The sequence below is a fragment of the Argiope bruennichi genome, chromosome 10 (assembly GCF_947563725.1).
Source record: "Argiope bruennichi chromosome 10, qqArgBrue1.1, whole genome shotgun sequence".
In the NCBI taxonomy this organism is placed as follows: Eukaryota; Metazoa; Arthropoda; class Arachnida; order Araneae; family Araneidae; genus Argiope; species Argiope bruennichi.
In genome coordinates this window covers 90476364-90495235 of record NC_079160.1, presented here as the reverse complement: position 1 = coordinate 90495235, position 18872 = coordinate 90476364, and positions in this window count along the sequence as shown.

Below are 18872 nucleotides of genomic sequence, written 5' to 3'. Positions count from 1 at the left end.
TGCACATATTTAGAATTAAAACTTTAAAAATAAAATATAATCAAATTAAAAATATAACAAAATTCACTAAAAAACTTTATAAATTCCAAAACAGAAGATATTACAGTTTTATAATATCTTCAGACAGACATTACAAAATTGCAGATATTTTCACATTAACTTAAAAAAAAATAACATTAACATTGTTAGACAACGCATGATTCAAATAAGGATAATAAACACTTTGTGACTGAGTGATTTAATAATAAAGGATGCTGGCTGTTCAAATAAAATTATATTTAAGATCTAATGAGTTACAATCACAAACAATTAGATACAACACAATTAACAAAACAAAACAATTTAGACATTTGTCTAAACTGCGGAGCTGCCATTGCATGAGAATGCGTTTTCTCGTAAAGAATTTATATAAATCTTATTTAAATTTTCTCCCGACAAAAAATAGAAACACGTGCAGTTCGTTAAACAATGATTGTTCAGAATTTTCTGAAGACACTACATTTCCGATTGCTAGACGCTGACTCCCTGTTTCTCACTACAGCCGCTAGAGGGCTATCTTTCTATTTGTTGCGCTTATAAGTTTTAATAAATTGTATAGATTTTGTAAAATATAAATAAGCGAAAAAATTTTTTTGACAGGAATTAAAATTATGTTATGCATAGAAAATAAAAATCAAAACTAAAATAATGTCTCAAACGACAATCTATGCTTGTGTGATCAAAATTTGAATCGATGCTGCTTATTCCTGTTACACATGCTGATACAAACTATGTATCCCATTGTATAACCCAAAACCATAATGTTAAGTGACTTATTCAGATATTTTGGAGAAGGATAAAATAATCGCTTGATATCGTTTTTCTGCACACGAACATCTTAATCATCAAAAGTCTTTCTCTCGAGGTAATTTTCTAAGCTATCTGCGAAAATTGTTTCTTTAAGTAAAATTTTGAAAGCACATATTTTTTATTTTAGCAAAAAGTTCGCTTATTCTACCTTTTTTGAAAAGAAAAAGATTTTTTTGTACGGTAAGCTCTCTTAATTGCATATTCATACATTGCTTTACCAAATTTCATATTCCGAGAAAACGAAAACACCTTTCTATATCGGTTGGTTATTTTTCAGCTTTCACTTAACTGAACTGTTTGGATTTACTTATGCCACGAGCTAAGATAAAAAGTCGCGAAGAAGGTTTTTAAAAACTGCGGAGCCGTCACTGCATGAGAATGCGTTTTCCCGTAAAGAATTTATATAAATCTTATTTAAATTTTCCCCCGACAAAAAAATAGAAACACGTTAAACAATGAAATAGGATGCGAAAATGAGGTTATTCAGTTTGAATATGACAAAGAATAGAAAAGTACATACAAATAATCTTATTTAATGAAATTAAAAATTTTGTTTTCTAAAGTAAGTTGCAACGACGAAAGAGTACTATTTAAGTGCTATTACGCCCGAGCAGTTTTCAAATTTAGTTTTAATTTTCACATCATATTAAAAAAGAAAACTCTGTATTGATACTGCAAAAAGGTTTAAATCTCTTGTAGTCAGGAAATACAAAACATTGCTTCTTCTCAGCACAGAGTGTACATTTATCACGCACCTTAGGATGTACTGTTTCTTCTTTCTTTCAGAATCTCCAGCTTACTTCTTTTAGACAATTTTACCAAGCAGAGTGCTGAAGTATGATGAGCAGGAACATTACTTTATCTGGATTATTTTTTAATGTCCTTTCTTTCAGTTCATCTTTTCAAAAGAAGATTTTCATTTTCTTTTAAAATTATTCTGCTTTATTTAAATTTAAAATTTAATTTTTTATCTGCTTTATTTATTTAAATTTAATTTTTTTACCTATACAGGCTATTACAAAGAGGTTGAAACTTGCTTGAACTTTTTACATATTGTAGATAGGAAGGAACTCTGCATTACTAACTTTTTCAAAATAAGGTAAGAAAATAATTTAAGTTCATGGTTCTGGTATTCATTGTCATGTATCCTCTGGGTACTATTTGTTTCAGAATGTTGCTCTTACTATTTTTAGACAATTTTATTTGACTGAAGGGTTATACACAGTGAGGAAGAAAAGTACTTTTTCGAAGTCCATTTTTAGGGGAGTCTCCAAAAGTTTCATTCCTTATAATTGTTTTCAAAATAAAATCTTCACTCCACAATCCCGAGTTGACGCGATTGTAAACGTCGTCAAGAAATTTTGAAAAGAATCTTTTTAAAGATACATTTGACTGTTAATTATCCTCTTAAAGCCTAACATTAAAAATCTATTAAGTAACGCACTGGTATGCATGCTTATTATTTAACTTGTAGAGATATAAAATAAACTTCAGTAATGTAAGTAAAATTGATAAATAATAATAAATCATAAAGTATAATGACAATTAAAAAACATTATAAATAGATTTATACTCAAAAAGCGCTTGAATCAAAAACTTTAAATAAACGTCGACATAACATCTAAGCCTTTCCACTCGAATGGTGACACACACACACGATTCAAGATGATGCATCATTTTGATGTATTAGTTATTTATTTCATTTTGATTGTTAAAAATACCTGCAGAGTAGTAAGAAAATCCAAATGAATTAAACGGGAGAATTCAGCTTTAAACAATTATATATATTTATTTTATATAAACAAGTCTTTGTATTAGGTGAATAATTATGCATCGAATTGCTTTTCTGAATGCAAAAGGTTAATCATATGAAAATTATTCTAAATTGACAACAGAATAAAATTATCTAACACAACATGAAGTAGGAAACAAATAATTATTTAATTCATCCAACTTTTTTGATTACCGTGGCAACAGAAATTTTCACATTGAGCGGTAGATTCGTCATTTGAATCATTTTCGTTTTGAGACGAATTTCATGATGCAAAAAAGATTCGAAATTTGACTCAGCGCCAGTGAATTTATGCTTTTATTATTGGAACATTAAAACTTATTCTTTTATATTTAAAACAAAGAGCAGCGTGCGAATTCTTTCTGGGAGAATTCAGCTGAGAAAATTTCTTTTCATTTTTCAGTCCATGTAAATAAGTTTTTCTTTCAAATAAAAAAAGGCATACCACAGTGTGGAATGCAGGGCATTCATCATTTGCAATTAAATACTATTTAAAAATAAGTCTAAGCAGAATGAGTACGAATTTCTCATGTCTTACCACTTTTGTATGCAGTTTAAAATAAATACATTAATAGCCGAAAATGTGAAAACATTTTGAAAAACTCATTTTTTTTCTATATTTGGTGGCTGAATATAGCAAAATTATCATGTTAAATACCATAAAATGACGCCTCATTTTAAATAATATTTACCAACCCTTGAAAAAATATAACTTTAAATAATTTCTCTTTAACGATTCTTAATTCGGCAGCCTTTAGTATCCACTGCGATTTACAGCACCATCCCATGGAGTTCACCAATGATTTTAGTTCATCTGCTAATATCATTTGATACTGTCATTGAATTATTGGCCATTTAATTGGGTTTTAGGTTGTTAGATTGTTCCTTTTCTAAAAAAAAAAGTTCTTTAACCTGTTCCATAAATTTTCGATTGGTTAGAACATTTCGGATTGCGTTTTATTTATAACTATTAGACAATAATAGACACACGAGGAAAATGTCTTAATTTTTTATTATTATGAATAAGGCACTAGATATATTGAATGAAAATCTGTATAAATAATTATATTTAATACAGCAAGTGACAGTGGATATGTTACAACATACAAGTTTTTTTTAAAGACTGCTCACATTTTTCCGTCAATATTTTTTTTCCACGTATGATGTGTCTAACCTGAAAAAGAGTAGGATACCATATAGCTGAAGTATATCTTGAGAAAAATTCTTCCATAAGAATTTCATACTAGTGAGATATTTCCACTTGATGAATACGATAATGCCTATTTAGATTGCTTCTGACAGAGAATGATTTAGTGCATATATGGCAAACAACAGGTTTTTCCTTTGTGTGAGTACGATAATGCGTAGTTAGATGATCTTTCCGATAAAATTTTTTACTGCACATATCGCAAGAATATGGTTTTTCATTTGTATGGATTCGGTAGTGCTCAGTTAATGTACATTTATAGGAAAACTTTTTATTGCATAAATCACAAGAATAAGATTTTTCGTTTGCATGAGACCGATAATGCTGATTTAAATTACCCTTTTGAGAAAATGCTTTGTTGCATATACTGCAAGAAAAAGGTTTTTCATTTGTATGTGTCAAGCAATGGCACATCAAATTACTTTTTTTAGAAAATACCTTATGACACACATGACAAACAAAACGATTTTCGTTGGTATGAACACGGTAATGTTCGAGGAGATTACTTCTACGAGCACATGCCTTGCCGCATAAATTACAAACGAAAGGTTTTTCCTTCGTGTGAATGCGATAATGCAAAGTTAAAGAATCTTTCCGAGAAAATTCTTTCTCGCATACAACACAAGAATAGCGTTTTTCATGTGTTCGAATACGAGAATGTTTACCCTTTTTAATACTATCTTGGACAGCGGTCTTCGTATCCAATTCTTTAACTACGTGTAGCTCTTCACTATACACATTTTTCTTATCCGCGTCCGCAAAAGCCTCCATTCTGTATAATCTGGGTTGATTTCTTTTCACGAGAGAGTTGAAATCTTATCCCTGATGATTTTCCATTCTTTATCTGCTCAGAATCCCCTTCAATTTCTTCTTGGTTTTGAAGAAAATATGTGTCCTCTTCCAATCACTTCCGGATATCCTCAGAAATTCATCTGTGAAAAAAAAAAAAAAAAAAAATCCTGTTTAATTTCAGTTTCTATCTGCATATATTCTAATATTATGTTATCACTTTTTGTATGGTTATGTTTAAAATAGAAAAAGGCCTTTCTTGTGTGTTATAAAACATAATTAAAATAAGCTTTTAGACAATTGGTACTGATATTACAATGAAAAATATTTGTTTATTTATCATTAGGTTCTGTCAATAAATGATCACTCAAAAGAAATGTGCCCATAAATTAAAAAATAAATAATTGAAGTGAAATGCTCTGTGATTTTTCGTGTTTAAGTATAAAATAGAAACAGGTTTCCCATCTATGTTAAAAAATAATTAAAATAAACTTTAAATAATTAGGATTTATATTATGATGAAACTTTTTCAAAGGATTTAATGTTAAACAACGTTAGATTCTATAAATGAACGGCTATACAAAAAATTTATACAAATAAAGAATGATTAATGGAATTATATTATCTGTTTTTGGGAGTGCGTAAAATAAAAACAGGCCTTCCGTTGTGTTAAAAAAAAAGTGAAACGAGTTGTTAAAAACTGGAATGGATATAAACATATGAAATCTACTAAATAATTCATCCTTTAGTTCTGCAAGTGATTGATCACAGAATAGAAAAATGATAAAATTTTTCACTTCCATAAGAATAAATCAGTATATTATTCGGCACAAAATTTAATGAATAAATAATGATGAAGTAACAATAAGAATTTTCTATTTTCTTTCCATTAAAAATCAAAACGAATAGTTTTCTAACTAGAGACATATAATTGCAATTCTTTGATGCAAATTAGAAAGCACATTAATAAAAAGAATTGAAAGAGAGAAATACTGTTGACCTTTAAAACTCTGATATAATTTCATTGATTTCAAAGAAAATTGTTTAGGTGAACACTGCTAGAACTTTTGTAGATGCATTTAAGACTCGATCAAAAAAATTTACATTTGGGTGTAATTTGAATATGGGAATTTGAAAAAATAATAAATAGGCGCTTGATAATAAATATTGAACACTTTTTTTTCTATTTGAAAGATTTACAATTTACAACTGTAAATTTTCCACATGACCATTAAATAATATCTGAGGGCGAAGGGGATTATTTTAAACTATGCTCTCAGTTTTATTGAAGTTCTTTTATTTAAAAATCGCGTGAATCACTGTCTAAACAATGCATTGTTGCATAAAGACGGTTAGTAAATAAAACAGCTATTATTTTCAAAGAATATACGGATAAAAATAGATGCTTGTGCTGAAGGTTGGGCAAAAAAACTTTAAGCTTCTAAAGATTTTTAAGTGAAAAACACTTAATCATCCAGTGGCGCATTCTAAAGAATGATTATTTTCGAATCTAAATGGGTAACTTTTCATTTGAAAGATTATTTATTAATACTGATTGATTACCTGTCATTGATTCGCATTTCTAATAGCTCAGATTGGAAAAGACTATAAATTTTGGAGTTTTTCCACGAGTTGCATTCCGAATATATAACTCTTTGGCAAAAGTAAAATAAAAATAAATAAATAATGTGTGAAATTAGCTCAATAAATGTAATGAAAAAGAAAATGATTTTGAGTAGAAAATATATCGGTAATAATAAATTCATAAATAACAAAAATAATTAAATCAATAACAGATTGTATAAATACTAATTTAAAAGTCACTACTCTTTAAGAAATACGTTCTTAGCTCTTTTTACTAAAGTTTAAAATAATCAACTATTTCAAAGACAAAGATTCAACTATTTCTGAGGACAAATAAAAATTATATTTGGAGCAGTGAAAAGTGGAATACATTAAATCTTTTTAGTGATTATGTTATATTACATTTTTAAATTTCTATTGTTATATCATATATTTTTATAACTTACAAATTTGTAAAATACTATGTTGAAAACACTCAGCAATGTCAAATGCAATTTCAGCAATATCAACAATATGATATTAAATTCCATAACATTATAATCATAATATATTAACTTCTGTTCACTTTTTTCTTTTACTATATCCTTATTTCTGTAATAATTTTTAACATTTGAGGCCTGATTATCTCATATTTTTAATGAACTCATCAGAGTAAAAAAGCTTATAAGAAAGGTGCAAATTATAATAATTTTCCCCTAGTAATTTGTAACTTTGCAATTTGTTTTTCAATTACTTGATGCTTTTTCTATCTTTTTGGCTATAGCCAGTTTTCGGTGATCTTGCGCCAGACATCAACTAATATTCGCCCTTAGAATATGCTAAATTCTGGCAAATATCTGTAGGAAAATAATCAGTAGATGGAACAGATTTAATTAGTCGCGTACAAAATAACATGCAAATGCAGTAGACGTCTATTTTGAATTTATTTCAGATAGTCATAAAAAACCCCCCACGTTTGTTGATATATAAACCTAACCGATCGAGATGAGATTTCAGAAATAGTTATTCAAAAGTATGAGCTCAGGATTCTTTGAAAGGCAATGAAATGGAGTTACAGGTACAGAAACTCGAAATTTTCGAATTGGAACGCCCACTTTTCCCGTCACAAAATGTTTAGCGAATTCGAAAACATTAAAGAATGTTTGAACGGTGCGTTTATTACAGAAAACGAGCTATGCACGTACAAAAGACAAGTCTGTGATCAACCGAATTCTACGTGACGTGGACAAGACACCAATCACTGACGACAACACAGTTATGAGAAAAGAAAACTTGTGGATAATGTGTTCGGCGATTGTGGACAATAAGGCCGAATGTAACACAGGATGAGGGATGTTCTCAATCTCACGTTTGATTATCTTTCAAATCCAGCAAAGTTTGCGGATTGCACATGTGCATTTCAGATTTGAGCTACCTCTAAAGCTAAAAATCCAGAAGTGTGAGATCACATAACCGACGGAAATGAAAAGTGGCGCGAGATGACGTGGTTGTCAAAATGTTGTTCCGGGACCTAGGACTCTGCGAACAGACATCGCATATGTGGAGGTGCGTCATCTTGCATCCGAATGATGTCATTCAGTGCATTGAGCTGCAGCAATTTCAGTAGGATGCAATTTTGCAGCATGGCCGTTTAACAAGTGGCTGTCACAGAGCTTGTTACAAATCTCATTCATGTCACTTTCTCAAAGAAGAAAGGACCAATATTAATTCGCAATACACAATTAACTTTGGAGTCATATAAAGGTACTAATTACATGGCGTATGGATTCGTACCTCCTCAATGCACACAATTTTTGGTGTTGACGTTACAAATTCAGTTGAAATGCGCTTCTTCCGTCCATAATATGCAAAGAGGCCAGTCGTTATCACCATCGGATCGGATAAAAATATCATTTGCAATGTCGATGGTCACCGAGACGCGCTAGTACCGGTATGGAAACATGCAGAGCGCTGTAGCTTTAGGACAATTGATTCCCATATATCTAATTTATGAGCTGTATCTTTTGCAGTTTGCTTGTGCCCTGAAATCACTATGTGACATAACAGCATTCTCAGGAACATTTTGTTTTCCGGGTCGTGATCTATCACAGGTACAACCAGTTTCTTTGAACTTTGCTAAATCACGCTCAGCTTGTGGGATACATGGGCCCCGCATTTGGCGATGGTTTCGACGGTGAATGAACACAAGGCTTCCACGGCATTTATCCCAATTTGATAATGCAGTTTTATCAATTCATCACGAACTTTCACTGGCAGAGTCATTCCCACCCTCATTTTCACTGGTTTCCTACATCGATGTGTCACGTTCTGTGATTAGTATGTTGCATCTGGTCTAGTCTATATAAATTTCTTCCGTGCACCCCGATCATTTTTCTTTTTTTGGGGGGGGGGGGTAAGAGTGGGGAACAAAAAGTTGGAGGTGTTTTTTTTGGGGGGGGGGGTATGTGTGCTGTTTTTGCTTGCCTGCGCGTCCATTTTTTTAGTGATATATGTGTATTATTCCAACACTCTTTAGGATTTTCGTATATGATAGCATTTTGTGACGGAAAAAAGTGGGCATTGCTTTTCGCAACTTTAGAATTTCTATAACTATAACCATAATGCCACTTTGTTGCCATTCACAATCCCAAGGTCATACCTCTGAATAATTGTATCTGAAATCTCATTTTGATCTACTGAATGGACAGGCCGCTAGATGTCCAAATATTAGCAAAGCGTTTTATACCCATCCAATATATAAAATACTAACATGCATGGCATATAAATCTTTTTTATAACTTACTGTAGAATAGACACATTCAAATATATCACCATCCGAAAAATATCAATGAAACCATCATAAGATGGTTTTATTGAATATTTTTATACCAACATTTATTTCAGCGCTTTTCTTAGGTAATTATTGGAGCTACAAAACATTATTAGAAATACTCGGAAAAGCAAAGGCAGCAACCATCCCCCCCTCTCCTCCATCAGCGAGTTTCGTCGGTATAAATTTTCTGTCAGTTGAGGAGAGCTAGGTATTAACAAATATGATAATTTAAAAACAATCTTAAAGCCAATATGCTCTAAACAATCGAAATATCCAAATAAAGTTCAAACGGTTAGTTCAACTACATTTGGCTGTATATCCGACCAGGTGACAGGTAAATAGGATGTCACATTTTGCCGATAATTTTTGGTCGACCCTCTAAGAACTCAATGCGATGGATATCAAATATGGATGCGAGATTTTCAGCAAAAAAAAGGAAAAGGTGAGAATTAATTTTTTTAAAGCTAAATAATACTTAATTTTCTTTAATTAAATGTAAAATGAATTATTATGAGTTATTTTTCAGCCAGATTAGAGAAATTATGCTTGCCTCTGTGTCAGATTTGTCCTGCTCCTTCTCGGATTAGTCTTCCTTCCCCTCCCCTCCCCCGTCGGCAAAATTCTACCGCCGCCTCTGTAGAAGAAGGCTCGCCGTGTCACAAAAACCTCCATTCATTCAGAAGCGGAAGGGTTACGTAAATAAAGATGATCGAAATAGAAATTAAAAACAGAAAAGTTCATCGAACGCTAAAAGAGGCAAATAGGTTTAGTTGTCATCAGATAGGTAATTGTTAGGACTGGCCTATGGAAATTGAAGCTCACCTGAAAGGTTCCAAATAACTGATATAAGTTTGTCGAGCGCTAGATGTACATGAAACATATAAACTTTTTGTTAGAATGCTTATAAATTTTCATTATTTAAGTGTAATTATGATTTAAAAATTTTTAATAGCTAACATATATTAGATTTTTTTTTCTTTATGCGCATGATTTAAAATGTACAATATTCATTTTAGGGTTTGATTTGTTACATAGTGTAGATGAAACAAATTGATTTTTATAACTTGTTTCTAAATTAATATGACGGGCGACTATTTGACAAAAATGTATTTAATTGACATATTTACACTCTAATTAAAAAAAAAATGAAACATTCAGTATTAAAAAAACATTTATAATGTTCAATTTTTTTTCGGGAAATTCCACTACAATTCCCATTTATTAGAATAAAAAACATCTACTTTATAGGACAATTAATGAAAGTGTGCTTTATTTTTTAAAAGTATTTTGCTGATTTTTACTTTTTAATATAGAGGAGAGTTTCTAAATGAATACTGTGGTCTTAAAACCAGTTTATTTTTCAATTATACCGATAAATAAGAGGAGACCAGTTTTAATTACAACACTTTTTGGAAAAATATTATATTCGTTTATATCCGAATTCATTTATTCAATATATATATATATATATATATATATATATATATATATATATATATATATATATATATATATATAAACTCATTTGTGATTCCTTAATCGTAACTATTTTCTTTATAGCTGAACTATTGACTCATAACAGTCACCAAAAGACAATCTTGACAAACGATTTTGTCGATTTTAGGAAATTATTGCTTCAAAATTTTTCGGCTGTTACATCTTGCACTTGAGATGGGCAAGTTGTAAAGATAAAAATAATAATATTTAAAATTATTTTCTTTTTGAGTTCTTTTATTAATCAATGTTCATACGACATTCGGCAATTATCTCTCGGCATAGTGATAAAAAATGGCAACAAGTGATGATAAATAATATTAAATTATCTAGCCAATCAAAACAAAAAAATAATCAAAATAAATAAAAAAAAAATCTAAATAAAAAATTTACTCTGCATTAGAATTGCAGTTGCAGAAAAAAAAATGCATCTTACAACGATTCAAAATTACAAAATCAGTTCCAAAATAACCATAGCCTTACTTCAAAACTGGTATGTAATATTCTATAAGAAAGGGCGCCTCAAAACTAAAGCAAGATTTGAATTTGTCACCATTCGTGCACTTAAGTATTGCAATCCTATTTAAAAAACCATTTGACAGCTGATAGTTTTGGGTTAGTAAAAATGGAGCGTTACACGATAGAACAACGTGTTAAGGCAAAATTTGAATTAAATAAAAAACAGTTTTTTTTTTCTTTAAATTGTTATATTTTTATTGAATCGTAAAATACACAGGATAGGGTTATGTATGTAATAATACATAAGGCAAATGGCCAACACGATTTTGCTAGCACATACGCACACTTTTGTCGAAATTTTCTATGAACAATTTTCATAAATGTGGCTGAATTTCGTTGATGCAGCGTTGAATTTCCTCCTCCAATGCACGTGTATTTGTAGACTTGTTGGTATAGATCTTCGACTTTAACTAACCCCATAAAAAGAAATCCAATGGTGTTAAATCACACGATCTAGGGGATCAATTCTTAAATTTTCGAACTGTCAGTACAAGACTTACATTTTTAAAAATATTTATCTACAATGAAGACACATTATTTTATCGTGTAACACTCTATTTTTACTAACCCTATCAGCTGTCAAATGGTTTTTTGATAGGGTTCCAGCACTTTACTCTACGAATGGTGGCAAATTAATAACTTGCGTTCATTTTGGGACAACTTTTGAATCATTATAGAGAACTGACCATTGAGGTTGCATGTTAATAGTTAAAGCAGGAAGTCTAACATAAATTAATATAAATCTGACAAATTGTAATATTTACAATTTGTCCCATCACATAATTTCGGATACTTTTCCTATTTATATATAAAAAAAAAATTGCGATTAGAAAAAAAAAAAAAAAAGGAAACTTTTTTTAAAAGTTGAATACATAGATAAAATTAGTAAAGATAATTTTGGAAAGATCAAATGATTTAATTACCCCATTAACTAGCTAAAACCTATCACATGTTCATAACCTCACGATTTCGATTAGATACTAACTGTTCTAATGCAATATAGTTCATCATAAGAATCATATAAAACGAAAATTCTGATTAAATTTTTAAGACCCACTGCTTAAAGCGCGTGTTATAACTTCTCCCTCGTTCTCCTATTTGAAATGAAACGCAAACTCAAGCAATATTTTTCTGCAAATGTTTAATGCAAATACCATTTATCGCAAAGTTACAGACAAGTTCTTTCAATGCATTGATCAACATGTCTTGAGTAATTAAATTCATCAGCTCTTTCAATCCGATTCTCAAGTCCATTACGTGAAACCAGAAAAATCAACACATTTCCAAGGACTTAACATTAAAAGCTCTCCTAAAAATTAAATTACTTTCTTTGGTATTTTCGACCGCTTAGAATATTTCTTTTTATTAATCCAACCATTGCTTTTAAATTTATGATACTATAAATGGATGTAGCGTCACTTGGAGATTCAGCCCCAACTCCATATACAACGCAAGATACTGTTATCACAGATTTATTGCTAACGGCAGAACATAAGGAGTCTTTCTGTTTAGAAATCGCCAGTTGTAGTTTCAGGCAGAAAATACAAGTCATACTTTTCGAATACACGCACGATTAAACCTGTCATGTTCGACATTTTGGTTTAACGATGAATCTTGTTGCATGCCTAAGAAGTAAAATAAAGAATTAAAATTCCGAAATTCATTCTAAAAATTACCCTATATATCATAATACATTATTAAATATGTATTATGAAATCTTATTTTTAAATTTATCACCAGATGTCACCACTCTAACGAAGTCAAAATTGGATTAAAGTTAATGAATAAATTGTGAATTAATTCTTGGCAATAATATATTACCATCATGGATGTATAACTACAAAATTTCAAAACTAATACATCTAGAAGTGGATAAAAAATAAACTACAAAATTTCTACTTTGTATATGAGTGAAGCTTGAAATTGAAATGAAAGCATTTAACTCAAAGAAAAACTTTTGTAGATTTGAGCAATGAAAAAAGTTCATCAGGCTATATTTTCAGATTTTTTTTTTAATCTTCTGAATATTTTTTATTAAATTATAGAACTTACATCTTGTATAAGATTCTTACTTATATAAGAGGGTATAATAAGAATATTCAAAAATTATACAGATAAAGGAAAGTATTGGAATTAACAAAATTAAACTCAGTTTATTGTTATAGGAATGGCACTATTTTTTTTTCATTTATTTCTCAATACCTATTAATTTAAAACCGATGATCTCTTATGTTTCAATTCTATTTCTTTACTTGGCACAGAAAAGGGCTTAAAAAAAGAATAAATTTTAATATATATTGTAAAAAATTTCCATTTTCTTGCAGAAACTTTTCCGCAAAAAATACTTTAAAATGATTCTGAACCAAAGCTTGGTTATTATATTTGTCTTCCGAAAACCACTTGTATATGTCTTTCCATATGCAAACGATTAAACCAATTGCTATGTTTGCATATGGAAATAAAGAAATGCATAGAAGCATTTATGCAAGAATTCACTTATTTCAGAGATATATACAATACTCAGATGGCATCAGAGAAATGGAATTGCAACATACACATTAGTAAAAGCACATCACTAACAATAATGATTACAAATACAACACAATTGAAATTAGTAATTGTCACAGAAAATAAAACATTTCTGAAAGCAAGTTCGTAATGCAGAAGTACTTGGCATTGCATGCATAGTTATATAACATCTCTATTTATAATGCTTCCAAATATGATAATATTTGTCTAGTTTGCTTCCTTTGAAAGATTACTTATCAACACACATAAAATGTTTTTACTTTTCATGAATACGTAAATGTGCATTCAAATAACTTTTCTGAGAAAATTGTCTGCTGCATACTTCACAAGAATACGGTTTTTCATTTGTATGAGTTGTTGAATGGGCAATTAAATGATGTTTCTGAGAAAACGTTTTGCTACACAAATCACAAGAAAAAGGTTTTTCATTTGTGTGAGTCCGATAATGATTATTTAAATTACATTTATAAGAAAATTTTTTTCCACAAACGACGCAAGAAAATGGTTTTTCATTAGTGTGTAGACGACAGTGTTGCAGCATATTGCTTTTATTAGAAAAAGTCTTGTCACAGAAATCACAAGCAATACGGTTACTGTTAGAATGGCTACGATAGTGCGCATTAAAATCACATTTCCGGGAAAATTTCTTTCCGCATAGATCGCAAACAAAAGGTTTTTCCTTCGTGTGTATGCAATTATGCGTAGTTAAATTATCTTTCCCAGAAAATTTCTCGTTGCATTGATCGCTGGAACAAAATTTTTCATTTTCATCAATACGAAGATGTGAATTGAAACGAACTTTATGAGAGAATTTTTTATTACATATATCACAAGAAAAAGGTTTTTCTTTTGTATGAGTACGCAAATGTCTCTTTAAATGAGGTTTCCGAGAAAACTTCTTCTTGCAAAGATCGCAAGAATAAGGTTTTTCATTTGCATGAGTACGATAATGTTGAAGAAAATTGAATTGAGTCGAAAATGCTTCATGACATACATCGCACACAAAAGGTCTTTCATTTGAATGGATCAAAGAATGTTTTTCTAAGTGACCCTTCTGAAAAAACACTGCACCACACTCGTCACACTTGATAATTTTCTCTATAGTGCTTTTTGAATTTACATTATTAATATTATCTTGGGCACCGGTTTCCTTAGTGTTATTTGGATTTTCAACATTTTTAATACTATCTTGAGCAACGGTTTCTTCAGTGCTATTTGGATTTTCGACATTATTAATACTACCTTGGGTAATTATTTCTTTAGTGCTATTTAGATTTTTAACTTTATTAATACTACTTTCAGCATTTGTGCCAGCAGACACACCATTAGTTGAGAGATCACAGATTTTAAGCTCCTTTTCCTTCTTTATTGTGGTCTCCATCTGGAATGCTGGAGTGATTTCTTTTCAAATGCAAACTCTTATCTTAGAACAGACCATTTTACAGTCGAAGTTGCTTTTCATCTGTTCAGACTCATCGTTGATTTCAAAAAAATATGAACTTATTTCTTTCAATGGTTTTGGTCGCCTTCATATATCTGGAAAATGTTTTCCTTCATATATCTGGAAATAGTATTCTTCATGTATCTTGTAAAGAAATATTCTTCATATATCTGGTAAAGAAAATTTATTTTCAGTATAATTTACAATCTCTGTTCATTTTATCATTATGACTTTTCAGATACAAATGCATAAAAAATAACAAAGTCTTTCTGCTTATCTTTAACAAATAATTAAAAAAAATTATGCTGATAAGAGTAAAATTGGAGCAATCGTGAAAAACTTACAAATGAATGTAGGTCAAATTTTGAAAATAAATATCATAGAAATAGAAAAAAAAAAAAAAAAAAAATGACTGTCTGGATATAATGTTACTAAAAGCAGTGAATCAAGTCATTGAATATTTCAGCAAAAATTTAACATTGTCTATAATTTGCGCTGTATTTTACATTTGGTCAAAATTATTTTGATCTTTATGGCCCATTTGTAGTATGATCATTCCAGAAGGATACGATGTTGGTTTTAAAATGAAAATTTATCACAATATAAAAATGCTCACTAAATGCGGACATTTTATTTCTGAGGTTCGGAACACAGTGTAGTGTTCCAAAGGCAAGACAAGAATAATTAAATTCCAAAAATTTTTCAATAAACAGACAATTATTTTGATTCTCCGTATTTTTAAAGATACTTACTTTTTAAATGAAAACTAATTATATATTCTATAATCACTTTATAATAGTACTTTCATGATCTATTAAATGCTACTGATTCAGTGCATTTCTAATACTTGATATTGGAACAGGAATGTGAAGTTTTATATTTATCCTACAGATTGTTTTTAGAAAATTAATAATCATGATTTTTATTAAAGCCTCAGAATTCCACTTATGAAAGAATTTATGAATTGATTTAATAATAGATATTGGAACGGGAACTTGAAGCTTTATATTTATCCCATAAATTGCTTTAGGAAAATTAATAATCAGGTTTTCTATTAAGGCTTCAGAATTCCACTTACAAAAGAACTTATCAATTCATTCAATAACAGATATTGGAACAGGAATTTAAAGCTTTATGTCTATCCCATAGATTGTTTTTGGAAAAGTAATAATCAGGATTTTTATTAAGACTTCAAAATTAAACTTAAGAAAGAATTTATAATTCCATTCAATAACAGTGATGGAAAGAAAATGATTTTCAGGAAGAAATATCTCGGTGACAGCCAATTTATTATTAACAAAAATTAAATCAATAATAGGTCATAATAATATTGATTTCAAAAGGATAAAAATTTTAAAAATATGCTTCACTGTTTTATAATGTACAATATAATTTTGGACAACAAATTAAAATCATAAAAGTGTGCATAAACAATAGAAATAAGTATTAGCAACTTTTAATTTTATTTTACATTTTAAATTATTGTCTACGAACTTTCTCTCTAGTGTTACTCCTTAAAATGTCATTTTTATAACATAGTTTTTCGCATCCCAAACTTTTATTATTTCGCTCCAATTCCCATTCATTTGTATTTAAAAATTCTACTTTATCGGGCATTCATAAAAGTGTACCTTAATTTTTTTTTAAAAATATTTTGTTGCTTTTTACTTTTTAATATGGAGAAGAAATTCTAAATCAATATCGCGGTTCATTTTTCAATTACACACACAAAAAAATAATAATAAAGGAGAAACTGAAGCTAATTACAACAATTTTTTTTTGGAAAAATATTATATTCATTTATATCCAAATTCATTTATACAGAAATATACTTTCAAATTATTTGCAATACCTTAATCATAATTACTTATTTTATAGCTTAACAATTCATTCATACCAGTCACCAAAAGATAATTTCGATAGACAATTTTGTCGATTTTAGCACAAAAAATACTGTTTCAAAATCTTTCGGTTGTTACAACTTGCACTTTATATGGGGCAAGTTGTAACTATAAAAACAACAATATTTAAGATTATTTCCTTTGTGTCCTTTTATTAATCAATGTATATAAGACACTCGGCAATTATAGACTTAGCAAACAGATAATAAATGACATCAAGAGATAATAAACAATACAACATTAAGATAAAATTTTTTATCCAATCAAAATAAAAATTACTCTGCATGAGAATTGCAGTTGGTGAAAGCAGAAAAATGCGTCTTACAAAGATTCAAAATTACAAAATCAATTCCAAAATAACCGTAAAGTTATTTCAAAACTGATATGTAAGGCTCCACAATATATCACCAGAATAACGGTAAGCATCTTCACAAATTTATACAAAACCATTCTTCTTTTACAGATTCTGTATGTTAATTCAAGATCTTCACCGATTTTTTTTCATTGTTTTTCCTTTTGAATTTTATCTCTTAAACCTTTTTTCCCCCCTTGTTTATATTTTTTATTAGTTATGTCATCATATCCTTTTTCCATTGCACCTTTTTTCAAATGATTCAGAAAAGATGTTTTTTTTTTTCAATAGGTGAATTTTTGTTGGCATTCTTTCCAAGGTGAATCCCTATAGAGAGAACTGACCTCTGAGGGTGCTTGCTAAGAGTTAAAGTAGGAAGTCTAACACGGATCTAGATAAATCTACAATTATAACATTTGCAACTTATCCAATCGCATGGTTTCGGATACTTTTTCCAATTTATACATTTTTTTAAAAAATTGCGATTAGAAAAAAATTGTAGACATTTTTTTAAAGGTTATAACTTTTTCCGACTTATATATAAAAAAATGCGACTAGAGAGAGAAAAAAAAAAAAAAAATTTTTAAAGTTAAATACATAGACAAAATAAATAATAATTTTGAAAAGATCAAATGATTTAATTTAAATCAAAGTTTTTGCGAAATACCTCCACCCTCCATTAACTAGATGTTCATAACCTCTCATTATCTATTTCCTTCGAAATAGGTACTGATTGTTCTAATGTAATACGGTCCATCATAAGAATCATTAATTATGAAAATCTGATTAAATTTTTAAGAACCGCTGCATAAAATGTTTGTTATTTCTTGTCTATAGTTCTCTTACATGAAATGAAACGCAACTCAAGCGATATTTTTCTGTAAATGTTTAATACAAATACTATTTATTACAAGGCTACAGACAAGTTCTATCAATGCATTGATCAACATGTCTTGAGTAATTAAATTCATCAGCTCTTTCAATCCGATTCTCAAGTCCATTACGTGAAACCAGAAAAATCAACAGATTTCCAATGCATATACTTTAAAAGTTTTCTTAAAAATTCAAAAACTATTTCGGGTATTTTTGACCGTCTCCAATTTTTCTTTTTATTAATACATCCATTGCTTTTAAATTTATGATACTATAAACGGATGTAGCGTCACTTGGAGATTCAGCCCCGACTCCATATACAACGCAAAATACTGTTATAATAGATTCATACTTTGCTAACGGCAGAACATAGAAGTCTTTCTGTTCAGAAATCGCCATTTGTAGTTTCTGGCAGAAAATACAAGTAATACTTTCCGAATACACGCACGATTAAGCCTGTTATTTTCGTCTAACGATGAATCTTGGGCATATTTACCTAAGTAAAATAAAAAATTAAAATTCCGAAATTCATTCTAAAAATTACCCTATATATCATAATACATTACTAAATATATATTTTGAAATCTTATTTTTAAATTTATCACCAGATGCCACCCTTCTAACGAAGTCAAAATTGGATTCAAGTGAATGAATAAATTGTAATTTAATTGGAATAATATATTACCATCATGGATGCATAACTACAAAATTTGAAAACTAATACATCTAG